Raw genomic sequence first — 13990 nt, 5'->3', positions numbered from 1 at the left:
AAATCTGCCTTTCTACCTGCTTTCAGTGTTCCTTCTAATATATGTTCTCCTGTGTGTTAATTAATATATCAGACCTCTTCAGCTTTTAATCTATTGCGTTTGCTAACTTTGTTTATACACATAAATCATAATCAGAATCATTTAGTACTTCTACAACAGTATCAATTTCATTAGTGCACTGTTTCTTTGCTTATTTGCTGGCAAAGAAGCTGGAACACACACACACTGCAAGTAAAGTGTTCATGGCAGATGGTACAGCTATTTTTGTTTTTCTTTTAAATGACCTGAGTTACTAATGCTTTCCATGCACCTCTTGGTGACTGCAGAAGTTTCCCCCTGAGGTAAAAGTACCCCTGGGTAAGAAACACCGCCTCAGGGCCTTAAGAAATCTTACAGAGCTGCTTTAAGGTTTTTCAGCCTGGATTGGATTACCGACCTTTAATTTGTTGATTTATCACTGGTAAAAAAAAAAACATTCATACGTGATCATTGTATCATTAATATGGGCAAGAAACACCAGGGATTATGAGCTTTTCATAATACTTCCTTAAAAAATCTGAACAAATCTGTGTTGGTTTTATAGCCAGTGATGGTGATGTATCGCTAGAAGTGCTTTACTGGAATTATTAGCACAGCTGGAATGCTTGGCTGAAAGTATCCACATACAGTAGAATGAACAGCATAATACAGGGCCAGGATCATTAGTATCAAACTGTCCATGTCTATTTCTGCAGGGAGCCAAACGGCTGGTGGCGACCTGCTGTTAATGAAGAATAGCATGCCTATAATTTTCCACATTAAAGTCAAAGTCAAAGCGATGATATAATTCCTGGAATATGAACACACAACCATCAGAAAACAAACCTGCACGCAGCATCACAGCAGTGAAACAGCTGTAACTCAGCCAATCAGTCTGAGGCATTCATTCACATATAGATTTCACACAGTACATGTAGATTGACCTACAGTACATGTCAGGACACAGTATGCCAAGATAAAGCTCTAACAAAGTTCATTGTGTGTGTTATTCAAAAGCCAATATTTTCCTGGGCTCTGTGTTATACAGCGTCGCTGCAAAACACACGCCAACGACCAACTGAGCAGGAACCAGGCCTCCGAAAATCCAATAAAATGCTTTAACCTTGACAGAGCATGTAGCAATCATCTGTAATCCTATTGGATGCACAAATTAGTCTCTAAGACTATGCTTTCACACATCAAAATAATTTCATTTTTCAATTACTGAAATCAAAGAGACAATAATATGGCTCAGGAACATCCAAACACTTCTTAATAGTTTTAAACTGCACACACTTTTGGGTTAAGGATCTGTCAACCTAAAATAAAAAGGGAAGCTCCTGGTGCTAAAACTATTTGAACTGAGGGAATGTTTTCATTTTTATTTTCTGAACTTAAAGCAAGAACTAACAGGAGACATCTTCCAGCATATTCTATTTAATTGGCTGCGGTTGCAGCAATGACTGTTTACATCAAAGGTCTTCACTGACACTTGTGATTCAGCAGTTGTGCTGTAAAGTGTGGAAGTCTGGCAAGGCGTGACGTTCTGCGCGCTCTTTTAAGTATGAGCACTGTTCATATTTTGCAAAGTAAGACTTATGGAAACATGAGTTATTGCTCCAGATTTAATTTGATGTTTTAATTAGATAGTTAGTGGCCTGTAAATTGTTAAGAGGGCTTTATAGTGTCCCAATTTGTATGTAAATTTTCATTGTTATAATCCTACTGTGTAGTGTCTTTGTGTCTCAGTTAAGATGAGCAAGCCCTTAAGGGAGACAGTTACAGGGTTAACCTTTGTTATACTTGATATTTGGTTGAAATGAAATTACACATTTAACTGATAAGAACTAGGGTTTTTAAATGTGTGACCGTTTCATGATGATATTGATGCACACAAACACACACACAGTCTTTGTTTATATGTTTTCTTTAGCCTAATAAATGAACTGAATTTATAGGCCTAACACCACCACTGCACTTATTTGTCCTAACTAGCCTCATTTGTATTGTCCTTGCTTAATAAAATATCAAATAAATAACTTAGGCTCCAGTTTTAATCATTTACCCCGTGAGGCTACTTTTTAAATCAGTTCTGTGTAGAAGACACAGCTCATCAAGCAACAGCCTCGCATTACAGATTACTTTTCCTCCCCTGTGTTTAAAAAGTTCCCCCGGTTTAATAAATGAATGGGGAACTGCAGTATGAGAGTCTTTATGAAAACAGACAGGATTTCATCAGGTGTGAAAAAGCAGTGTTTTAGCCAGGCTTAATTGGGTTTCATATTTTTTGATTCCTTCCTTCCCTCTCCCTTTCTCTCTCTCTCTCCCTCTCTCTCTCTCTCTAATTCTAAAAAACTAGCTTCACAAATTTTTTGTTAGATTCTTTTGCATTTTCAAATTTACCAAAACTACCCATTGTTGCCCACAAAATGTAGGTTTACATCTAATTCTGAAAGAGAATTAAAACTAGCAATGTATAGCTGCAGTGAACAAGGCTTCATCAACAAGAAACAGCCTTTTATATAATGCTGTATTAAATATTTGATTTGCAGCCAGTGAGTTATTAGAAGTTTCTGCCACAGTCACATTGAGATATATTGATTTGTCACTTTAAATGAGCGTATGAAGTCAGGGAGGCCAACATAAAGCATCGAGTTATATTATGTATTAACTACAGCTGATTACAGTTTACAGGTCCCACCATAACTCATATAACAAGTCAATCAGATTATTATACTTGTCAGCAAGTTTGGGATTGCTTTTCTTCCAACTTGTAAAATTTGATGTGTTGAAAAAAAGAGTGGTGAGTGCAGAGTGGTGGGGGGTAATTTCCACATGGGTGCAATTGAGTCCCTGGTTTGATTCCCAGGAGGCCGCACCTTCACTGCATGCCACTTGGCTGCCCTTTCATCCATATTGGCTGTCTGACTTCACTGATCCTGTCAAATAAAGGCAATAAAAAAAAACTCACAAAACTTTACTTTGGATGAAAGTTGAATTGGTTAAAAACAACAGTACAAAATACACCTGTCCACAAAAAATGTGTTTGTAGTGTATTCAAAGAGCAGCAACATCAAGCTGTGAAAACCCAAACTGTTCTTTGCAGTTATGTAGGTAGGGGACTGATTGATGGCTATAAAGGCAAACAATAATGATTGAATGAAAAATAAAAGGAAAATGATTCAAATCCCCTAGGAGCAGTTCGTTAAAATACGACGAGTGCGAAATGCTAAATGGCGAGGTTTTTCCAAGACAGCGGACTACCTGTATGTCTTAGAGGAGACCTCCAAGAGACTTTTTTTCTCGTCTAGAGGTGATACATCTGTGTACCGATTTTCCTGTCTATAGGTCTATGGGGAGCCAGATCTCAATCTAGGGGGCACTGCAGAGCCATCTGGCCCTATGGCGACATTGTCAAGTAGGACGGGGGACGAGTTTGGGTATGTTTGGTGACTTTTTGAGCACGTTCAAGGGGTCAGTGCGATCAAAGACATAGGAGAATCATAATAATTCCTTGCATTACAATAGGGCTCTCACATGTTTCGTGCTAGGGCCCTAATTATATCAAACTTGCCACTAATTTTAAATCAACATCAGCTATTACAGCCATTCATTGTGCAGTGTTTATTCCTGCAGATGCTCACAACACTAATCTCTTTTCTCTTCTCAAAGACACGCTGTTGTTTATTGTCTTCTCTTAAGTGTTTTTAACATGAAGTGGTATTTCTGGCAGTCTCCGCCTCGCTCACTGTAATTTCTGTCAGAACTGTATCACAAAAGCAACTCAAAGAGGTTTGTCTTCATTATGAACATACAGTACATGCCCTGACTGAATACTGGGGAGTTCATGAGAATGAGGTCACTTAAATAAAAGACTCTCGTCTCTGACACTGTTTCTGCTCACATCCACAGGCTTAGAAAAAATGGCTGAATAACAACAAAGTGGTGATGCATGGAGGATCTGTTGCCACACTGCACGGTAAAGCTCTAAACAGACACTACAGTGCTGCAGTTTTGTATATCACTGACCAGCCTTATAGCAAAGGCAGGGAAAATGCAGGGAATAAGTCAGTCAGGATGGACAGTTAAAGTAATATGTGCATATAAGCAAATATTCACTGTGCAGAGTGAGACCGCGTGGCAAATCATTACAAATGAGGCCACATATAAGATGAAATACATCATGAAGCAGCGATGCAGTTAGTTTCATCAACTAATTTACACTCCAAATTATTCAAATCACAAGCAGTGGGGAGAATGACGGCTTGTGTTTACACGGTGACCTTAATTATCAAAATACTTCATTAGCAGCATGCACTGTCCTGGTATGTTGTCCCAATAATGTTCATCCTGTCTACTAAATAAACACTCCTGACGCCTATCAGCATATCATGCGTAAAGCTCCAGTGTTTTTCTAAGTGCACACTAATGATGACTTTACATATTTTTAGCCTGAATCCCCCCTTCTGAAAAAGGAACATTATAAAATATGTAAAATATTAGACTGCAAAGGCAAGTGGAAGTATTTTTGTGTGTTTAGCTGTATGTCACATTCATTTAAAGAATAAACACATGCTTTTCTTGCAAATTTGGTACTTGCCATTGTTTGGATAGAACATCTTGTGGGTTTCTGAGTATTTCCTCCCAATTATTTGAAAATCAATAATTGCAGCACAATTTCTTGCAAATTACAGCAAAACGAGGAGAAGGGATTCGAAAATGTGTGAAAGTCTGCTTTTAAAACACAGCACTATACAAATACGCTTTGAAAATATCTTCAAAATCCTCCTGCGCATAGTTTTAGTCTGAAAGGAGTAACCTTCCAAAAACATTTACTTGAGGAAGATAAAAAGTAAACATAAGGGTGTTCTGCATTGAAAAGGTGAGCCGTGTTGGCCTCTGCACCTCTTCTACTCCACTCTCATCCTCCACATTCCGCCTTACTCATCCTCAACCTGACCTTTGGCTTGATGTCTTCCACCTCAATGTCCAGTGTCAGGTTTTAAAAAGCAAGATAAGTAGTGGATGGTGCAGGCAGCACTGACTTTTCCTTGTTTTGTTTTATGTGTGTTATTCACCATGCCTTCCATTCAGTCATTTGCCTTCAATGAGGCAAGGCTCTATCACATACTGTAGGTGTGTTACTGATAAAATCTCCATGCTGGTTTAGATCTGTTCAGATATTAATTATTAATTATTATGATCTGTCATCTAAAATTTTAAAAATTTGTTACATGTCCCAAGGAAGGGTGTAGATATAGCTAAAGTTGTAACAAACACCACAGTCTTATGATCTGTTTCTATGAGGACACTTGACCTTTCTGATCACATAATAATCTGTTGTTATACATGCTGTTTTTTCTGCTCTGTTAAAAAGGGCGATCTTTCTGCGTCTTGGCAACCTGTCTAATAGGTAACTGCTGAGGAAAAGTATTTCATCAAAAGCCTCATGAAGTTTGGGTAAAGAACAGGTTTAGATTTTGTGCTAGTTCATCCTGTAAGCATTAGGGATTTTTGCTGGATTAGTAAAATCTTTGTGCTTCTGGTGGCACCAGCTTAAGTCAGGAGGTCACCAGAGTCCTGATAATTCATCTTCTGGGGAACATGCATGTAGGCAAAAAATGCCCTGGTCCCTCTTCTAATAGCTGTTTCAGCTGCAAAATGATAAAAAATAATAAATTAAAAACAAATTAATTAAATTTTGACCTATTTCAAGTCCTGAAGACTTTGCATCCTTGTAATTTCTTGATGTTAAATATGCTGAAGGCTGAACAAGGTCTATGTTAAGAGAACACAAGCTAACCTACAGCAATCTACACCAAGTCAGAAAATGGAATTGAATTAAATATGCACTTGTCTCTCAAGTGGAACTTAATAAAACCCATCACTGCAACTCACATGCCGTCAATGAACGTTCAGCAGGGGATACATTCTGCTTTTATATTTCCTCAGTGTGAGATAACAGGTCACTGTGAGAAATAGAGATGAAACATAACTCTATTCTCTATTCTCTGCAGAAATGCGTATATTGATATGCCAATTACCTACCAACTGCAGCTGAATTTGCCTTTATATACTGCTCTGTATTAGTCACTGCATCTTGAATCAATTCAGATTCTAAATGGGTTGATGTACAGTCAGCTACAAAGCCTACATTTTGTAAAAATGTTAGTCACAAATGCCACACTGGTATTCTGAAATGGTTTATATTCATCCCCAGGCACGCCTCAAAAGCTCGCCGGCTCTCAGAAGTACTGTTCCATCCCTCCTCTGTACACAAATAAACCACAACTGGAGCTATTGTTTGTCCTTTTCCTGAGAAATGCTGAGATACGTTTTGCCAGACCACAAAGAATCCTTCAAATAGAAGCAGCTAAGAAGAAAAATAACTTGTAGGTTGAATCACTTAGACCTTAACCTGTGGGAAAAGGGTCTGAAGTGAACATTATGTTGCTTCATTTCAAATAAACATGTTTGACGTTTTGGGAAATTTAAAGTTTGATGAGATGATCTATCTTTTCTTTTGTCATTGCAGAAAACAACAGTCAGCAGATTAGCTTAGCATAAAGACTACGAACAGTTGTTTCTCTGTAGAGCTCGTTTCATGCTTGGAAGCATCCACCATGTCTGTCATGTCACTCCAGCCAATCACATTCATGTTTTTTAAACTAGCCCAGCTATCGCAGAGCACTGCTTTCAATGACTACTCACTATAAGTTTGAGAAATGTGATGCACTGGTGAATATTTGATTTATTATTTATTTACATTTAATATATAAGTTTGATATTTCAAGGTTAGTAGACCACAGGAAACAGGAATGAATCTAGTGTTCAGGTCCGTTTGACCTTCACAGTCTATGCCTTTAATCTGAAACACAGCTTGTCCCATTTTGCTCCTTAACATTACCAAGTGTTCTTCTTGTCTTTGTTTTTACAAGGGTTTTGTCTGTGTCTGCATTTGTATTTCTATTTGTACACTGGTGACCCACACTTTTGTCTACTGGATGTCTCCAGAGACATCTCTTCATGAACATGACAGCTACAGTAATGTGGTTTCTCTCAAAATGGAGGAAATCTGACATAGTCAGTCCCAGTTTGCTTTGCCCAGATGTAGCTCCAGTTTGCATTAGCAGACATCACAGCACATGACACAAATTACTATTTCATGGTGTTAACCCTTGGGAGTTCTGCAGCAGCTATATAGTAAGCCACAATGCACAACACTGAAACTTCACCTGATGAATTACTCACACTGTTTAGTCATGTTTAGGAAGACGATTTGCATTAAAACCTTCACAACAAAAAAAAAGGGTTAATCAATCAAAATAAAAAGCGTTATTGTTGGCAAATAATCACTCCAACAAACACAGACACTGTCCAATAATGTATCATATAAATATTATTCTTGGCACTGTCCAACTCTGACACATTTTTCTGAGACTGGGTATATATTTTAAAAAAATAGCAAACTATTCCTTTAAAAGGGCATATAAGCAGTAGTCAGGGTCCATTGTCCATTAAATGCTAAATGTTTATCAAAGTTTAGCTCTGAATAACTCTAGCCCAGTTCAGAGTCTGGGCAAAGGGGGTGCATGAGTGGTTCAGGGGCAAACTCCTTACCTGTGTATTACAGAAAAAAAGTTTTTTTTTCCCAAAAATTTGCTAGGACTCTTGTTGCACATGTACCAGAACTGAAATCAGGTTTAATCTTTTATATCAAAAGAGTGTCTTTGGCTGTTCATTCATCCGTCACAAAGGATCTCACAGCAGACTGCAGGTATTAGCACTCCATCTGAATAGCTGAATACTGACTAATATAAGATATCTTTATTAAAACACGTCCAGGTCTACAATCCAGCACCTGCCTATTCAACAGTTACATGCTGTTCATTAAGTCTCCCCTTTTTTTTCTGTCAGTCATATCTCACCCTGGCCATAGCTCAGCAGGGGACACGAGTGATAAGACCGCCATCGTGGGTCTTTTCAATTAGTTTTCTGAGATGAAAAATATATAATCCTCATCCTTCATGCCAGGATGCTTTCACAGATTACAACACAATCTGTATTAATCATAAAATTTATGAACAAAAAGTCTGGGCTTGCACAGTACTGCCAGTCATATTGTTGGGCTCTAGGCACTGATATCTACTCATGCACAAGCATAACAAGGACAAATAACGGTTGAAGTTTTTTTTTTGGTTATGTTCTGTTTGTTGTGTTCTTTTATTAAAAACAATAAACACTAAAATAAGGATTCCTAGCACTTTAAGCCCTGAGGCTGTGGGCTGTTTAGATTAACATTTGCTCCATGTGGCTGAAAATATTACAGAGCTACACAGACACATATCATGATTCTAGGATGTGTTTCATATTTGGAGATTTGCCACTCAGGCAGACTATAGTGTGCAGGAAGTGAGAAGAGATAAATTCATTAACACTTGGATGAGAAACAGCCACACTGGTGGTACTGGTGTTAATGCCCTCAGATTTTTCTTGATTATTTTCACAAAATCATAGCTGGTGGAAACACCCCATGATTCACAGTATACCTCAGAAATCCACTTCAAATGGAGGCAACAAAACAAAGCAGAAGCTTCAAAACTGGGGCGAAGACTTTGAGGGAAAGGGACCATGTTGGCACAACCCCTTCAGATATTATCAATTCGAAACATAATGTTTGTGGAGTCCTCCTTTGTCTATCAGGTATCAGGGGTCAGCAGTCATCATCCCATTAAATGGCCATTGTCAGTTCTGTAATTACCCAAAATCTACTGTTTTTGGGTCACATTGGGAATATATGATCGCACCTATTCATATTGACCACAAGAGGTTATCGACACAATTAGCATTGCCTTCTCATTATCACTGTTGGCTGGTCCTAGCTTGCATAGGCTACTCTTGACATAATAATTCCACTAATAATGGCCATTCAGTGGGCTGGCAGCTGTAAGTCATAGCCTGTTTTAGTGGCTGTGACATGTGGTTCTTGTCAGCAACATTTTTAATCCAGATACCAGTGACTGGGTATATGATTTCTGCAGTATGCATTAAAATCCGGATACTTTTTGGAGTAATAAATATGAACAGATAGATAGATACAGTGTTTTGGTTTCTAGTAGTTTTATTTTTTATTAAACAAACCAGCACATTAGGGCAATTAAACTGCCTTGAGAAGTATTACTATTACCAAAAACTAATTTGACATACTGAAAGGTGAAATTTTATGTCCTGCTAATTCACCTCAAACCATAATGGGAACTGGAGATTCATTCAAAGACTCCTTTATAATAGATAAAGGGTAGCACATTTCCTTTTCCTCTTTTTTTAAAAACAAATTCCTCAAGGTCCCAGTCTGTTTTCAAACAAAGATGTCTGCCTTCGTCACATGTCTCCTTGCTTGCATTGTACAAAGCAGATGAGCAAGCATTGCATCATGGGTTCCTTCCCAGTGGTGACAAGTATCTCGTTGTATGATGCCATAATGCAATGACAAACTGAAGAGTTGTTGTCACTCTCAGTAAGACACTCAGATATAATTTGAATCCCCATTTTAGCAGCAACATGACAGCTAATTTTGAACAGGTCAAAAAGTAAAGTAATGAAAAATGATCTAGAGGTAAGTGGATCTCAAAGTACTTTTGAGACATTGAGACAAGCAGAGTCTTAGGCATAAACAGTGGCTGGCAGTGACCTATATGCATACATCTGATCACCTGATGATCACCTGTCAATGTAAGAAGTCACAACTCCACGGGGTGGGTGGTGGGGCAGTAATCAGGCAAACTATTTTCTTCCTGTTTGACTGGTTTGACATTCAGTGAGTGGACTGGCTATTCTGGATGTGGCCCTTAACATGACAGCTGCTGTAACCTTGGGGGAAAGTTGTCTGTACTATCAGCTTGGCCTTTTCTTTCAGGAAAAATGAGACGCTGAGTGATGGGCAGCGCAAACCTATGCTAAATTTAGGCCCATCAGCCAGGCTATTTTTCACTTGACACATTTCGTGTCACTCTTTGTTCCAGCGTGCATTAACAATGATTCAAATGTAACTACCTGGCACTAAATGTGATAATTCGGTGGTGTGATGAATTGAATTAGACAGAAGCGACATGCATATGAATACTGTCTGAGCTGAAATTAAAGGAGGACTGAATGACTCAGCCGTTTCAACACACAGCATCATGAAATGAGCTTACAGCACAGGAGCTCAGTATTGACTAACTATTGCAGGGGTCATTTAATTATTTTTGATTTTTTATTTGAGCAGCAATTTAATGACTTAATGAGGCCAATCAGTTTTTAAGGAAGTGTCAGCAGAATGAAGTGAGAAGTATACGTCTTGACTATTTTAACTGTAGAAATGGACAAATCCACTCCCATGAATTGAGAGTTAATGGACCAGGTGCATGCATACAAACAGCCGAGCTATCAGGCAGCATAATTAATTAGCACGCAGCGTCTCTGTCAAAAATGGGGAAAAAACATGATATGAAGATGTTTTGCACCAAGACATGTATTACACAATATCACTACAGGAGGCTGGCATCATTATGCACCGTTTGTCCTGTCTGATTCTCTTTTATTGATCCTCGTCTTAAGAAAGTGTATTTCCTAAGACCTCTCCATATTGTCTGTTTCATATTGAAAATGCAATTTAAGGATTGTCATCTCATACAATATGATGTGTTGATGTGAACTTTGGAGGGTCAGGCGGGTGGATTTTGTTACCTTTGGACAAGTTTTAAAGCAACAGTACAGAATATCTGTCTTCCCCAGCTTCCATAAGAGTAATTGCACACAATACCTTCAGTGACTGAATGCCTACAGACACCTAATTCACAGTATCATTTCCTGAAAAGAAGCGACTGAGGGCAGACACGGTGATGTGTTATCTTGGATAGGTTGATGTTAGCAGCTACAGTTACACTACTACTAAAAGATAACCTTTTTTTGGGTACCAGCCTCATAATTGCTGGAGCTAACTCCTTCTCTTAACTCCTATCACATAATCTTATATACTGGAACACACAGAGAGATTTTCCTGGCACTGATAGGCTTAGAAGAGACTTGGCTGTAACAGACTAATATCTGTAATCTACCAGCAGATACAAGAACTGACTGATTTTTAACCCCGGTCTCTTCTACTTCTTAAACCCTTTCTCACTGCACAATTTCCAAACACTATGAGACGGTGATTTATATCTCAATACACACACATAGGGTGGTTGGTGTTGATTTAGGTTCACTCTTTTTTCATCTCTGCTTGCCACAGCTGATAAAATGCAACAATCTTCATGGCCATCACTTGATGAAGGCCAGGCTGTCGAGGATTTATGACTCAAACACACAAAGATGTCATCACAACATGATGACAACAACTTAGGGTATTCGGCATGATTTCTCTAATTATCTGAGTATCTGTCAAAGCATTTTGAAACACCGCTCCATTTGCAGCCTCCCTTACAGCTGTAATAACAAATCATAGCAATTACCTGTATGGCTTTGTTTTGTAGCTGGTTCTTGTCAGGAAGAAATCCCTTGTTCCTCTTACATGTCATTCATGTCATGGATTAGAGACATTTTACAGCTTCTATTTTTAAGCCTGAATATTTAAGGTCATATGGAAGATGTGTAGCTAAAAAAACACTTTTGCTGTCATGTTTAATTTTGTCTTTTATCCAGCCTACAAATATCATATTTAGTCTGGTGTACTCTATATACTCTTAGACCCAACGGCTTAACTGTTCCATGAGAATGGTTTAAAATATCACATTATGCATGTTTTCAGCAGAGTTTGGTTGCTCTGGATAGCAGTAATATTGTAGTATTTTATTCGTTTTATTTTAGTTTTTTCACCCGTTTCCTTTCTTGCTTACGTATTTGTGATTTTGCTCATCCTATACAATGCACAGAAAACCTTGGTCACTTTTGGTTGTTCTAAAATCTGTGAAATTAAGGATTAGTACCATGGTCTTAGTCAAATTTTAGACACTGTGAAGGTAAATAAACTTTATCCAGCAGCACTATATCTGGCATAGCTGTTAAAATACAACATTCTCTTCAATATAAAACATTCTGACATTTCTGACCCCAGATTATGGTGCATGAGTTGCTCAGGTTACTTTATAGAGGAAAAGCAATGATAAGATGGGTGAAGGGCCGTGATTTCTGAGTGGGGTCAACAGAAAATGACCAAAAGGTAAAAAAAAAAAAATCTGTTTTCTTATCCACCCTACTCTGAAGTCTGCATGGTACCACTCCTAGCTCCTTGGAGTGACACAGTATTGTAGAATAAAAAGTACAATACATATTCATTCTCCGGGTTAAAACATGTACATTAAATCACACTTCCTGCGATAACCTATGAATAATCTATGAAAATAATGTGCTACAATCAAGGTACACTTACTGTTTTATAGCTGCTTTGATGGAAAAGGTGTATGCAGCATTCAAAGCAAATTGCCACTATAGAGTAAATAAATCACTACACATTAAATCCATGGATCACTGTTGCAAATATTACAACAAAGACGGACTTGACTAATGAGCATTTCTTTATGGTTTAAATTTCAGAGAAGAAACCACAAAATGACCATTTAGAAGATAACATATTACATCCCGTTTGTAGTAGAGATGTAAACAATTGACATGATTTTGGTTATAAAGCTAGCTTAGGCTATTTCTTGGAGATACATGGTATCTCAACTGGTTGCCTGGAAGGTGCTAAATACAACAGTCCCCCATAAAACAGCAAATTGTTTTTAAGTTTTTATGCAGACTAAGTAAATGTGTTAATCCGCAACCGTTTAAAAAAGCCCCAGGTTTACTAAGGTGCAGGATTCAGGACCTGAGATGGTTAATATTCTAATTCAGTAGTGCACATGTGCAAATAAATTAAATTAAGAAGACCTATAGGCTATAACCAGAAGAACCTCCAGCAGGGTGGATGCTCTAACTCACAACTCATCACATATGAGTTCAACATCACATTTCAATGAACCCCTTAGCAGCATCCTTTGCATTTTAACATGCATGGTAGTGCAAGATAAATTCAACTTTTAAACAGGGCTTTTTTGAAGCTATACCTTATAATGCAACACCTCTGACTCAACCTTGAAATAAATTTACAAAAACCATAAATTACCATATCACACGTTTAAATATGTGGATTTTTGTTTTAAGGTGCAGCACCAGTGCTGTTGCTGTTCAGCGCTACTGAACATTAGACAGAGTTCTATTTCAGGTGATGTCTTCCTGTGTTTAACACACACCTTATTTTCAGCATCATTCTAAGAGTGCATTCAGCCCCCACTGACGTTATAGCAGAGTCTGGAGTCAATGAACCATGGCAGAGTTAACTTCCAGGTTGGTTTGCAGGAAAACAGCCCCACTGGACTGGAGTGGCTGTCGAGGCCCTAACATTATTCACATGAACACTGTGCATTGAAAAACCTGTTAGAACACGACTAAACACACACACACATGCACACACAAAGACCTGCTGTGTTTCTAGAACTCTATCAGACGCCTAATAACACCTAGCCATAGCCAGTAGTAAGTAATAACAAATACAGTGAAAATAACACACATGTGCACTTAAATACAGGGTGCACATACAAGCACTGCAGGGCCTTATTTAGTACATATAATCAGTGATCTTCTTATCTCCCACTGTACATTCAAATGATGATCAACACTAAAAATGAGTGTGTGATTGTCATCAATCACACATTTTATGGATCTCTCATCTTTTGACTTCTTTGTTGTCTCAGTAAGGCAGAAAGCACATTGAAGGCGGTTTGATGACTGAGAGCAGTGTTCTGCATAGCCTGAGGTTTTGAGATGGGGTTTGGGTATGTTATAGAGGCTTGTCATACATCTTGAATGAAATCCAAAGTGACAGGCTTCTTGAAAGACTGAAGATCTGATGCGAACTGTCACCATGCATTACAGAAGCTGGCGCCCGCTAAGC

The sequence above is a fragment of the Parambassis ranga genome, chromosome 13 (genome assembly GCF_900634625.1).
Source record: "Parambassis ranga chromosome 13, fParRan2.1, whole genome shotgun sequence".
Taxonomy (NCBI): domain Eukaryota; kingdom Metazoa; phylum Chordata; class Actinopteri; family Ambassidae; genus Parambassis; species Parambassis ranga.
Note: the sequence above shows the minus strand (reverse complement) of the source record.